Here is a 14,541-nt window from a genome sequence, read left to right as displayed (position 1 = left end):
CCATTCCAAAAGTTTTCAGATTTTCCCTTATGTACTTAGTATGACTGATGAAGATGTCATTCTTTAGTTGAGAGACTTGCAGGCCAATAAAAAACTTTATCTCGCCAATCATGGGCATCTCAAATTCTTGCTTCATTTGTTCTGCAAAGCTTCTTCTCATCTCATCATCTCCCCCAAAGATGATGTCATCTACAAAGATCTCAACAATTAGGTATTTTCATTTAGCTTCACTCTTCAGATACATGTTACTGTTATCACTAGTTCTTTTGAACCCTATGCTTAGTAGATATGAGTGTAACCTCTTATACCAAGCTCTTGGTGCTTGTTTCAACCCATACAGAGCCTTCTGCAACCTGCATACCATATTCCTTCCATCTTCAGATGCAAACCCTTTCAGTTTCTCTATGTATACTTCTTCCTCTAACAACCCATTTAAGAATGTTGATTTGACATCCATTTGGTAGACTTTAAAAAATTTATGAGTAGCACAGGCCAGCAAAATTCTGAGCCCTTCTAGTCTGGCCAATGGTGTGAAGGTTTCTCCATAGTCCAAACCTTCTTTTTGAGCATAGCCCTTATAGACCAATCTTGCTTTGTTTCTTATCACTTTACTGGTTTCATCCATTTTATTTCTAAAGACCCACTTAGTACCTATTACATTTTTGTTTTCTGGTCTGGGCACTAGAGTCCATGTATCATTTTTTTCAATTTTCTCCAATTTTTCTTCCATGGCTTTGACCCAGTCATCATCTTTTAGAGCCTCCTTTTCTATTTTGGGCTCAAAAATGGAGAGCATACAACCATTCTCTCTTGCTCATCTTTTGGTTAGAACTCCCGCATCCTTGTCACCGATGATATTTTCTGCAGAGTTATTATTTCTGACATACTTAGCCAATACTAGTTCACTCCTTGGAGCTTGTTCTATCGGTTATGCAGGTTCTACTTCACAGGCTTCTTCATTAGCCACTTCAACAGGATCTTCTTCAGTAGGTTCCACCGGTACATTGTACTCGAACCCTTTATAGTCCTCTGGTTCACTCTTACTGTCATGTTCATTTTTCTCAGAGTACTCATCTACTTTGACATTTGCACTTCCCACAATCTTATCGGTCCTTTTGTTTAAACACCGATATGCCTTGCTCTTTGTTGAGTAACCTAAGAAGGTTCCTTCATCACTCTTGGGATCAAATTTTCCAGTGTACTCATCCCTTTTGATATAGCACCTGCTTTCAAATACTTTGAAATAACAAACATTAGGTGAGTATCTACTCCATAATTCATAGGGAGTTTTATTTGTCCCTTTATTTACCTGTATCAAGTTCAAAGTGTATACAACAATTCTTATTGCTTCTCTCCAAAAGAAATGTGGAATGTCCTTCTGTATCATCAGAGTTCTTGCACAATCAATAAGAGTTCCATTTCTTCTTTCAACAACTCCATTCCGCTGAGGTGTTCTGGGTGCAGACATTTGCCTCATAATCCCATGTTCCTCACTGTAATTCATGAACTCTTGAGAGGTGGACTCTCCTTCTCTATCTGATCTCAGACACTTCAGATTCTTACCGGTTCCTCTTTCTACTTGAGCCTTACAAACCTTAAACATGTGAAAGGCTTCAAATTTTTCCTTCAAGAATACAACCCACATCATTCTTGAGAAGTCATCCACAAACAACATAAAATACCGGTTTCCATAGAAACTCTTGGTTCTCATGGGACCACATAGGTCTGTATGAACTAAGTCCAACATATTTTCAAATGAAAAAGTTTTATTGCTGAAACTAGACCCGGTCAACTTTCCTAGTTGACACTCTTTGCACATAGCATTTTCAGGTTTCACTATGTTAGGCTTACCTCTGACAGATTTTGCCTTACTGACTTTTGCTATGCAATCAAAGTTAACATGACACAACCTTTTGTGCCACAAACAACTGTCTTTAACCTTAGCCATTAAAAAACTACCTATGGTGGTGTCTAGATGAAACATATTGCCTCTTGACTATTTACCGGAGGCAATCAGACTTCTTGATTTGTCATTTATTTTACATATTCCTTCATTGAATTCTAACCGGTAACCCTTATTGTTAAGTTGTGAAACACTTAACAAACTATATTTTAACCCTTCTACCCAATAGACATCATCACAATTTGTCTTATCATTTAGGGCTATAGACCCATTACCTTTTACTGCACAAGGAGCATCATTTCCGAATCTCACAATTCCTCCATTGCAATCCTCCATGCTAAGGAATTTGTTTATGTAACCGGTCATGTGGTGAGTGCAACCACTATTGATCACCCATTCTCCACACCGGTTTGTGCTAGAAATCAATGCCATATCTCCTTCCTCTGTGTTGTCCTCCTTGACTACCACAAATGCAATGCCATCTCCATTAGATCCTTCTGATTCTTCATCAGTGACTCCTTCTGCAAGATAACACTCCTTCTTGCTCTTGTCCCTGTAGCCTCAAAAATTATCCTTTCTGTCTCTATCATTGTGAGGACATCTTGAAGCAATATGACCTATCTTATTATAGGAGAAGCACTTTAAGGGTAATTTACCTTTGTACTTCCCTTTTCCTCTTGGTAATCTTCTTTCCAATAGAGCTTCAATTTCATCTTGCTCATGTTCCTCAGACAATAGATTGTCACTTTCATGGGAATGACCAGTTCTAGTAGTAGAAATACTTCCAATTTCTTTCCTTCTCCTTGTTGGTTCTTTCATCATGGAGGCTTTGAAAGCAGCATCAATCTTTGGTACACTGTTGTCATAATTGCTTAATTCAAAAGCAGTCAACTTACCGATCAGTGAGTCAAGAGATACATTTACTATTCCCAAGGATATGAGTTCCTAGATAGCAGAGACCCTTATGGCATATTGTGGTAGCAGGGTTCTCAAAATTTTGCTAACCACATCATCCTCCTCAAAATTTCCTGCAACACTTTTAATGGAGTTTACTACATCCTTTATCCTCTTAATATACTGCTTTATGTTTTCTCCTTCCTGCATCCTCATCTCATCATATTTTCCTCTCAGGTTGTCTGTTTTTCTTTTTGAACATGCGGATCTCCCCCATAGACTGTCTTCAGCTTATTCCATATGTGAAAATTTGTTTTCAAATCTTGAACCCCTGCAAATTCATTATCAGAAAGAGTGCTGACAATCAGATCCATATCAACAATATTATCTTGCCTTTCCTTGATTTGTTCTGGAGTGAGAGTCCCTGAAGGTTCAGTGTACTCCGTGATTACATGATTCCAGTAATGTTCTCTTAGGGATCTTAGATAGAGTTTCATTCTTCCACACCATAATGTGTAATTATCCTTGGAGAACTTAGGACCCTCCTTATGCATCATTTTGGATCTTTCCTTAAGATGATTAAGCTTCTTCTGATTCTAAGGACCTGATGCTCTGATACCAATTGTTAGTCCCAACCGGTGCTGAGAGGGGAGGGGTGAATCAACACTTGATCAAATTTTCACAATTAAACTTTTAACTTAAATCTGCATTCATCTAATATCCAACAATATACTTAATCACTGAAGTAAAATAATCAAGCATGAAAAGTTGACAGTGACACCAAGAAGTTATCTTGTAGAAACCCAAATGGGAGAAAACCACAGTGTGAGTAGGAACTCACAAAATTTTTACTCTTCTGAAGTACGCCTAGTGAGGAGCCATCCCTGTTAGGAGATTACAAAGACATTGTTAGTTGCCACCGAATTAAGGGATTTTGTTCAAGGCCGGTTAGTGCCTTTACCTTGTTAAGGGTAGCCTGGTTAAAGGACTTAAGGACATCAATTAAGATGTCACCTAGTTAAGGGATTTTACAAAAGGGACCTATTAAAGTGCACTCGGTTAAGGGATTTATGTTGCAGTGGTTAGAAAGCAATAAATGGATGATTTGTTGAATTAGCTACTGATAGCTTGATCAGATCTCAATATGCATCACACTTAATCCACACTGGTTGTGTCTTCCCTGCACACCACCAATTTTCTTCTTAAACCTTTGGCTCTTCACTCGGTTCTCTATCCTTTGGCTCTGCACTCTACTGGTCCTCTATCTCTCAAATTTGCACTTAGTCGATCTACCTCAAACACACTATACTCTACTAAAACCATTTAGCACTTCCTCTCTCTCCGCTTTTCACTTTGGATCGCCTTCAACAAGATCTGCTTGTTGCAAATTTCACGATCAAAACTTTCTAAATGAACTCAAGAACACTTTATACATTTTCTGCCGACACTTTTAGGCGTTCCTTCAATCAAAGCAATCATGGATTTCAGAAGATTTCAAATTCAAAATTTCCCGTTCTTTCTCTGCACGCCTTACAATAATTTTGCCAAGTGTTCAACAAATTTTGTCACCGCATCTCCCAAAGATAGTAACTTTTGGGCCATGTTCAATCAATTAAGTGCAAAGCAAAAAATCCGCAAGTAATCATGCTTGACTGCATGATAACTAAAGTTGACCTTACCAACAAGCGATCTGGCATAGACACAAGCTCACCAACTTATCTTTCGCCACCGCAATTGAATAACCGATCACCCCTTTGAAATTTATGGTGATCACCTGTCTTCCTTTTGTCATACCAGTGTATCGGTATGCCACTGCACTTCTATATTACCAGTTCATCCTTTGATTGCCAATTTGTTGTGCTAGCATCAAGTCTCTTCCCCTGTTTGCCAATGAGATTCCGATTTGCATACAACTTGAAGTTTTCTTGCCTGAATCACCTATTGTGACTTCATCATCATCAGAGTGACTGATCTTCCTGAATGACAGACTAGTTGGCTTAGTCTATCTTTCCTTGAGTTGATTGAACCTTTGATCATTTGTTACCAATGTTGTTTCCATGTGTTTGTAAGTCATCACTTTTGCTTACTGAAAAAAACTACTCTACCTATACCACTTCACCGGTTAGTGTCTTCACCAGTAAGTGTTGGACATCAATGACAAATCTTAGCACATATATCGGTTCTCTGGATTGACGGTTTTATTAATACCAACAATCCAACATTTATGTCAGCAAGAGTTTCCCACTTTTTATTGGTTGTTCGTTGTTCCACACTTCTACCATATTCATCAATATCAAGGGCCTTTAACACATGGGGATATTTTTTGAATGTTCAACTACCATTTCTTGTGTTTCCTCATCCATATCATCTATATCTCATCTTGCATCTTCACAGTATACATTGTTAGCCATTTTCTTGGCTAGTTCATATGACTTTGGATGGATTCTAGTATCATCCAATGGATCCATAAAATGGTTCCTAGAAGCTGCTTGCCCAGTCCCTCTAACCCTTAAACAACCAACAACATTTATAAAGACAAGTCGCTTCATAGCTTCTAGACGGGTCAACAATTCTCTGCGACTGTAAACCCTTCTAGCCCTAAAAATAGCCCTTTGTATGGAAGCAACTTTTCTAGGTCCAAGGCTAGCTACAAATCATAGAGGAGAAAACATTCATTCATGTGATGCTGCTAGGTTTATGTCAACACCAACTTGGTTGGTTACTGTAACCATTACTTGTTCGACACCTTCATACTTGTCATCTAGACTAAGGAAATGTTCTAGTGAATGAAGCTTCAATGATAATATATCTTAGCCAGGACCACATAATGTTGCAACCATGGCCAATGGATTTAGAAGATATCGACCAAGAGCCACAACACGCCTCACAATCTCTGTTGTAGATGTTCTTCTCCCAGAAGGATTGATTGATCTATTTTTGATATTTTAAAATTATCATCTATCCATCAAGAGATCCTTACTAAAGTGTTAAAAGATGCCCATGTGCCTACTAACATTCATCCTACCCAATTCAAAGAACCAATATGCCATCTATCATCCTCTTATCAACTAGCCTTAAATCAAAATGATATGCTACTGAGTGATCCAACCCATAAATTTTTCCCTACACATTGAATTCATCATCATAAAACACATGGTGAAACGAGTCCTAATGGATATTGGTTCTATCATGCAGAATCATTTTGAGTTGGAGGCTTGAAATATGAATAATTTAATAATTTATCTCATTTTATTTGTTAGTTGCGTATTTTGTTATGGGTTAATAGAAATCTGGGTATTATATAGAAATTTAAAAGAAATTAGAATCTAATCAAACACTATATTTCATTTGATGTTATCAAGAATTTTGACTAGTTTTCTTCATAATATGTATCTTGTATAGTTTATCTTAATATTGTCTTTCTTGTATCCTGTAGCAGTTTTGGAAGAATTATCATAACTTGCATTTGAACCGTTGGATCTTTCTATAAATTGGAGGATAAGTCTACAACATTAATGATATCAAGAGACTGACCAGAGCAATTGGCTTCATTACAAGGTAAGGGCAGCCTTTTTCATGTTTGTCTTCCTCAAAGTATGGTTGGTGTCTATTAAGTTGTTGTCTTGTAAGGGTGTTTTGAAGATTGAGAAGAGACTTTTGATGGGTATTAATCCCATTAATGTCAAGTATGCCCGATTGGAATTGAATGGTTCCAAGGTTTATGTGCATTAGAGGGAAATCGATTCTTGAGATTGTCACTTCAATTAAATAATTATTGAAAACTTTGAATCGTTTTCTTGTAAATGAATGCTTTAAATAAAAGGTTACTTTATTATAAGTATGATTTTGTAATGTCCCCTAATAAAATGCCTTAAAATATCCCAGTTATGGATCTCAGTTCTTAGTGTAGGGGTTATGAGAAAATACCTTAGCCTCTGTTGTAGTAAAAAACCTGCAAAAATAAAATCAGAAGGTACTACAAATTTCATTAAGGAATGGTCATATAAATGACTATATATAGAATTAACTGCATATAACATAAAGAGGGATCCTTGTAATAATATCAGAGATAGAATCATAAGTTATGTTAGTGAGCTGTGATGCAGGATTTGGTGGAGTTTCTTGATTGACCATTTCCCCTTATCCAATATAACCATGTAGGGTGCCTTACACAACAATTCTCCCTACCCAATATTGTCATGTAGGGTGCCCTATAATAGTTCTCCCTACCCAATGATCATGTAGGATGCCCTATAGCAGTTCTCCCTGCCCATTTATTAGGTAGGATGCCCCTCAACAGTTCTCCCCACTTAATGATCCTGTAGGGTGCCCTATAATAGTTCTCCCTACCCATTTATCAGGTAGGGTGCCCTTCAACAGTTCTCCCCACTTAATGATCCTATAGGGTTCCCTTTAGAAGTTCTCCCTACCCATATTATCAGGTAGGGTTCCCTTTAGCAGTTCTCCCTACTCCATATGAATTGATTTAGTTTATTTAGATTATCAATATTTGAATCACAACCAACATTCAGATTTATTATCAGTTGTTTTAATTATTATCAGTTATTGAAGTTATTGTTAATACTCAAATTATTATTAGTTATTTACTTTGTTACCAGTGTTCAAAATATCATCAGTTATCTAATCTATTACCAGCAATTAGAATGGTTATTAAATTCTTGTTTATCCGTCAGCACTTACAATTTCAGACTAGTAATTTTTAGATTATTTTCAGTTTTATCTTCAAGTGACATTGGCCACTGAATATCAGTGTTCATTCTAATATATATGTATATATACAGGTTATTATTATTCTTGTAAGAACTTATTATTGCAGAAGTATTGGACCAATAATATACACAGATTAATACGGGGGTTGCAGCATATGCAAGTGCTAAACAAAAATACATACCAGAAAAAGGGCGGAAGCTTGGATGTGATTATTGTGTGCACATACCAGATTACAATCGCCTATAGTGTCCTCCATGTTCTATATTAATATTACTATCAAATTATCTTCATGTATGCCTTTTGGCAAGAGACACATCCTTTCACCATTAGCAACCTTTGAAAGAGTGCACCTCTTCATTCTTTCTGCCCTTTGAAAGGGACACAACCTTCCACAATCAAATCTACACTTTTTATTTAAATAAGATCTACACCTCTCATTCCCAAATTATCCCCCTTTCAAATGAGGTTCTCTTCTCCCTTTTATATCTCATGTTTGAGGGAGTCACACCTTTTCATTCTAAGTCTTTTGATCATTCATTAACTCAATATTAAATTTTAATTATATTTAGTTTATATTTTAATTTAGATGTTATTTTTTTAATCTTTTGTATTTTAATTTTATTATTATTATATATTATTGAATCCTATTTCAAAGTGGGGACATTACAGATTTCTTAATTGAGATTATTTTGAAAACGCTTGATTAAATTATCTTCAAACAATAGTAGACTAGTGCCTTCACCCCTGACAGAATGTTGCAGTTAGTCTTACTGAATTTAACTTTGCTCTGAAAGACCAATAAGATAGAATGAAGCTTGATATCCAATCCTTCAAACTGATAATCAAACTAAAACTTAACCCAAAATATAATAACATAAGATAACACATTGAAACAATCTAAATGAATAGATTTATAACAGGGAACTAATCAAACAATAAAAAAGATAAACACCACCAGAGATGAAAAACACTTGATCTTTGTATTGAAATAAACATAAGATAATCAACTGATTACATATAGCACAATGTCTTGTCACTAGTTTGGCATTTCCAGAAAATAAACCCCGAGAGTATTGTATATAATTGCATCTCCAAATCTATCTCTCATTTCATCAAAATATTCTCTATATATACAGATGAGGATTTGGTTTCAAAATGAAAGGGCATGTCCCTTCATTCAGAATTACACTAACTAATATCTTAACTTTAAAAACCCAACTAACTGACCCTAACAAAACTACCAACATAACAAACATATTACATAAGACTTTAAAAGACAACAATTTGAAACATTCAGAACAAGAGCTAATTGCCAAGCACTTCGCCACAGTTCTTAATAGGCTCCAAATAGTTTTCCGACTTATAGGTATCTGCATCATAAATCGCGTCCTTGACAACAATCTCCAATGTGACAAACCGCTCCATCTGTGTAGTGGTTTCCTTTAACTCTATTCCATCTGTCCAGGCAGCATCAAGGGCAACACTGAGGAGACTTTGCCATTCAACAATTCATTTATCCTTATCCTTAATTTCACCTTTATGGTAAACTAACATAGGAATACCATGTTGGATTACATCTTTACACTCATCATATTCGTTTTGTAATTTTGCATCGAATTTATCATGCTTTGCAAGTAGACTTTCAATTTTCTCAATCTCTTTGGAATCTGCTCCCTCCAAATTCTTCTCATGCAACTTGACCCCCAGTCTATTTTTGATCCTGTTATGTGATACTGCATTGTCCACATTTTTCTGAAACACAACCCAAAAGTCTTCCAAGTGACCCTGCAACTTTTCAAATCTTTTATTCAATAAGAAAGAAGCAGTATCAATTCTTACACTTTGCATATGTTTGAGAATTCTTTGATTTTCCTTTTGCAATTCCTCACATTTCTTCTTCCATTTTGAATTTTTCAGGAGAAAGCAACATGGGTTCAGGCTGTCCACTTCTTCTAATGGCCTCCTCATACATAGCTTTGTACTGATTCCTTTCTCTTACCACTCTAACCGTCTGTGCCCTAGCATAAGTGCAAGGTAATGGTTCAAAAATTGGTCGAAGTCCACGCGTTGGAAAACACGCACTTAGAAACGGGGGCTCGTTTTCAAAAAATGGGGGCCCGTTTTTGCTTCAGGCCCCTGAGGCAAAAAGTAACGGGGGCCCGAGGTGAAACTAAATGGGCCCCCGTTCTATTCTCAAATGGGGGCTCTCTTGAAAATGAAACGGGGTCCCATTTTTAAAAAACGGGCCCCCACTTTTAAATCCACTTTTACCCATTTTTTTTGGGCGCATTTTGTCATTTTTGGACAATAACAGTAATTTTAGGAACGAGCCCCCATTTCGTAAACAGGGGCCCACTCTGTGGAATTTGATTCCACAGCCTGCCACTTGCCTTAGGATAGGCCTGGGATGGCCACACTAGAGACATGGACATGTAAATTCAAATCTCCATGAACAAAAGCACAAATATGAACTTCTGAAATAGTTTACGTGCCTCTAATTAGAGAATTTTTATACGAAATTAAAAACCATTTCAGATTATACTGTCTATATTCTAAATATGTAAAAAAAAATTAAAATTGATTATTTTAACTATTTTTCATTTAATTTATACTAAATCGGGTCCATAAACTTGAAATATTAACTAATTTTGTTAATTTAATAACTTTTTTATTTTAATGAATTTTGAAAAAAAACAATTATATGTCATCAATCTACACAAATTCTTTTCTATTGAAAAAAAAATGAAAAATGTTAAGTTCATGTCAAATTATGTGGGCCGTACACGTCAAATTTTTAAAAAGATAATTACGGTAATTAAAAAATTAATTAAAAAAAATGTTTAAAAAAAAATACAAAACAAATATGCTCATCAATCTTCAGTGTGTTACAAATCATTTCCCAAAACGGTTTGAGAAAATAATTTTAATTGTGTCAAAAAGTGTGGGTCGTACACATGCATGGTATGGTTCTGAAACAACCATTTTTAAAACATAGTTTTTAGAAATCCATTCAAAAAGTTATTTTTTATTATGTGGGTATTAAAATAAATTACATATTTGGAAAGTAAACTCAGAGGGATATCTTTTATATTACTGAATTTTTCCAAGATTCAATCTCCAAGTGTTTCAAAATTTAAGCTCAAATGAGACAAAACCTGAAAATCAAGGAAAACACTTCCACTTTTTGGCCAAAAAGTGGACTTATCTTCTTGCAATGACCCCCTATTGAATTTGGAAATATCTACTCCTATATCTGCTAAGACAATAAGATCAATTTCTCCCACCTTTAATTTCTTCATGTGTCCAAAAGCCCTATCCACATCAATGATTGTTGGTCTCTTATTTGGTGGATACAATGACCATGTTGGCATTATGATGCATTTTGTATGACCGGTGAAATGGTTGTCATTGTTGGCAACATCAACTTCTAAGTCTCTACAGTCCATTGGTAAAGGAGTAAAGAGTAACCAATGAAGAACAATAGTCCTTATTCCTATCAGTAGTGAGTAGACCGGTATACAGGGGTTAACCGGCTAAGTAGTGAGTAGACCGATATACATGGGTTAACCAACTAAGCAATGAGTAGACCGATATACATGGGTTAATCGACTAAGCAGTGAGTAGACCAGTATACAGGAGGCAACTGGTTAGGCAGAATTGGACCGGTACATAGGCGACAACCAGCAATACAGAAGTCTCAACCGACAAACTTAGAAACATCCAAATAACATCCAGTTGAACCGACAGTCTTCTCTTTTCAATCGCCGAGATTTTCGACATGAACTGTTGTCTTGACTGATATTCCCAGATTGATTTTTGGAGAGCAATTTGAGGTGCAATAACATATTTTTAAATTTGATTTTTGGAGGGAAAGTTGGCATCGGAACTAAAGGCTAATATATTCACGTCATTCATTTTGATTGTGTTGTTGTCAATGAGAAAAAGATATGTGTGAATGTTAACATGGGGAGAAAAATAGAGTGCAACAGATAGAGGTATAAATTGGTGAAGCCGACACTGATCAGAAGAACAGAGCTTGCAAAGCGGATCTATGAGATAGAGGTAGTGTCATCAGACAAATCAATCATCTTTGTTGCCTTCTAACAATTGTTGCATTGTAAATCCTTTAACAGAGTGAACCTTAATCGGCTCTTCATGTACAATCTCTTAACAGAGTCACTTCTAATATGAAGTTGTAAAATCCTCTAGCAAGGTGAACTTTAACAGCTTCTAAGGTATTCTTAACTGGATACCAGTCACTCCTAACAGGGTGATATTCTCAGAAAGAATTGGTTGTAAGCTTTTAACATGGCACTCATTTTCACTACAGTAAAAGAGATTGTGGGTTATTCCCACTGTGGTTTTCTCCCTCTAACCAAGGGTTTCCATGTATAATTTCTAGTGTTATGTGATGCTTATTTGTGCATGCAATATTTTTTTCTTTGATGTTCTCTGCTTTCATGATTAATGGAATGTTTAAGTTAATTTGGAAGGATAGCTGCAAACCGGTTAGTTTGAAAGTTTGAATTGTGTATAAACAGTTTTGACTGATTCACCCCCCCTCTTAGTCACCGGTTAATACTAACAATTGGTATCAGAGCTTAGGTCCTCTGAATAAAAGTTCATGAAGGAATATCAGTATCAGAAGCAGATTGATGAAGCTAATGAAATGATTGATCAGCTGAAGGAGAGACTGAGAAAATCGCTTGCTAAAAGAAATGAACTAGGTCTACAACTAAATGATATTTAGGATATCATAGATCAACTCTCTGAATAGAGTGGATCTGAAGAAGTAGTCTTAGAATTGATGGAAAATAACAAGAAGCTGACTGAAGAAATCACATACCTAAAAAGAGAGCATGAAAGTCAGGCCCTGAGAATGACTAAAATACTAGAAGCCAACATGATAGCAGATGAAAGAAAAAGAGATGCAGAAGAAGTTTTGTCAAAAGCTGAAAAAGGCAAAAGGCTTGCTGAAGAAGCCCTAAGAGAAAATGATGCAATCATCATTGAAAAAGATGAAGAAATCCAAATTCTCACTCAAGAGAATGAAGCCATGCATGAGCATCTGCATGACAAAGTAGAGGAAAAGGAGAAGATGATGAAAGAGAATGAACAACTAAAAAATGAGTTGAAAGCTGCAAATGACAGAAATGAAAAGCTGAGGAAATTTAATGAAAGCTCCGAGAAGATAGATGAACAATTAAAAGCTTAGAGGAGAACAAAGGAGACAATCGGTCTTGGTTACTCTGGTATAGGTCCTATGGAAACTGAAGAATCATCTAAATCCAAAAGGATGAAGGATGATAAAATTAACAATTCAGGATTGAAAGGTATGAAGTTTTCCAAATCTTCTTGCAATCATTGTGGTAAACCGAGTCATATGTCCGATTTCTGTAGAAATCAACCGGCCAGTCAAAAGAAGTCTTTCACCTTTGATGGTTATTACTATACTTGTGACAAGTATGGTCACACTGCTTATAAGTATAGATCTCGATCTAGCAGCACGTCTAATAGAAGAAGCTTTAATTGATATTGCTTGACATGAATAAATATGGACACAAAGATGAAGAATTCAAATTCAAGTTCAAGTCAAATGCATCAAGATCACCATTCAAACTGGTTAGACCTAATAAAAGGAGTAATCAGTTCAATGCCACCTTTTCCACTTGTGGTAATTTTGGTCATGGGTGCAGCAAATTGCAGAATGAGAATGGGCCAGAGAAATAATGCAAGATGATGGAGGACAACTGGTATGGCATGTTTCAATTGCCATAAGATCAGTCACTTACCTAGAGAATGCAGGAATTGATCCTATAACTGGTCTGAAGACAGGAACCAATTTGGGAAAAAGAAAGGGCAAAATGACTTGAAAGGAAAGAAGACAATTGAAGAGGTGAGGAATGAAATGAAAAAGACATGGATTAAGAAGGAAGAAAGAAAAGAAGGAGAGAATCATTCTGAATCTAAGTCATCATCCACTAGTGATGACAGTTCCTCTTCAAACTAGGCATATCGATGCTCAGGGGGAGCACATATGGTAAGATCATTATTCAATCCCCTCGACCGATATGAGGTTATGTCTATATGCATAGTTTAGATGCATAAAAGTTTGTTTAAAGCTCTTATTTGGTAAATGTTTTGAGGGTTAGTGTAAATTTTGTTTGTGTATCGGTAACAGTAACAAGCAACCAGTAAGATGTAAATCGGTATACCTTAAGTTGTAAATGGTCAAAATTGTTCAAACTAGCTGTTGTATTGAAGCATCAATAAACCTTAATGGACAAAATAAAGAAATGTCAATACATTTCATTTACCTTACTTTCTTGTGAACATTATTGAGCTCTTGTACGACCTAAGGCGATCAAAATCTTGCTAGCACTATTTGTGTGAAGTGATCAAGTAGTGTGATAGTGGTGATTGGAAACCCTAGAGGAGAAGGTATTCAAACCCTGTTTTTGAAAAATCTGTTTGAAGTTCATCATGGTAGCTTTTGTGTCCTCTCCTGTGTTAGTTGAAGCAATTAAAGAATTACAACCCAAGTTCAAGTTGCATCCTATGAAGGCTAGAGACATCGACATGAATGGTGCCCTATCATCTGTTCCCTCTGGTGTGTTACTGGTTGAAGATATTTGCTTCTTCATCCATTGCAAGCTTGAAGAACTTGGAGAAAAATTTATTCAAAATACATTCAAAGGGTTCTCCGATCAATGATCTGTTGAAGGTTGAACATTTGCATATGAAGAACAAAGGTTTGTCAAATGCTATTGATTTTCCCGATCAATTTCATGGCGATTGGGTTAGGTATGTGTTAAGCAGAGTGCATGATCAGTTTCTATGGCTGGAAGCTGAAGCACCAATCAAGATCACAAAGGATATGATTCAAAGAGTAACAAGGTTTAGCACAACCAGTGAAACACTAACCCTAAGAACAATATCATCCACTAAAGTCACTTGGTTGACTCAATCCTGATGTGACAAGAGAGCAATGACAATCGCTCACATTGAGGACA

The sequence above is a fragment of the Cryptomeria japonica genome, chromosome 4 (genome assembly GCF_030272615.1).
Source record: "Cryptomeria japonica chromosome 4, Sugi_1.0, whole genome shotgun sequence".
NCBI classification, from domain to species: Eukaryota; Viridiplantae; Streptophyta; class Pinopsida; order Cupressales; family Cupressaceae; genus Cryptomeria; species Cryptomeria japonica.
The sequence above is the reverse complement of the archived record's forward strand: the minus strand, read 5'-3'. Positions refer to the sequence as shown.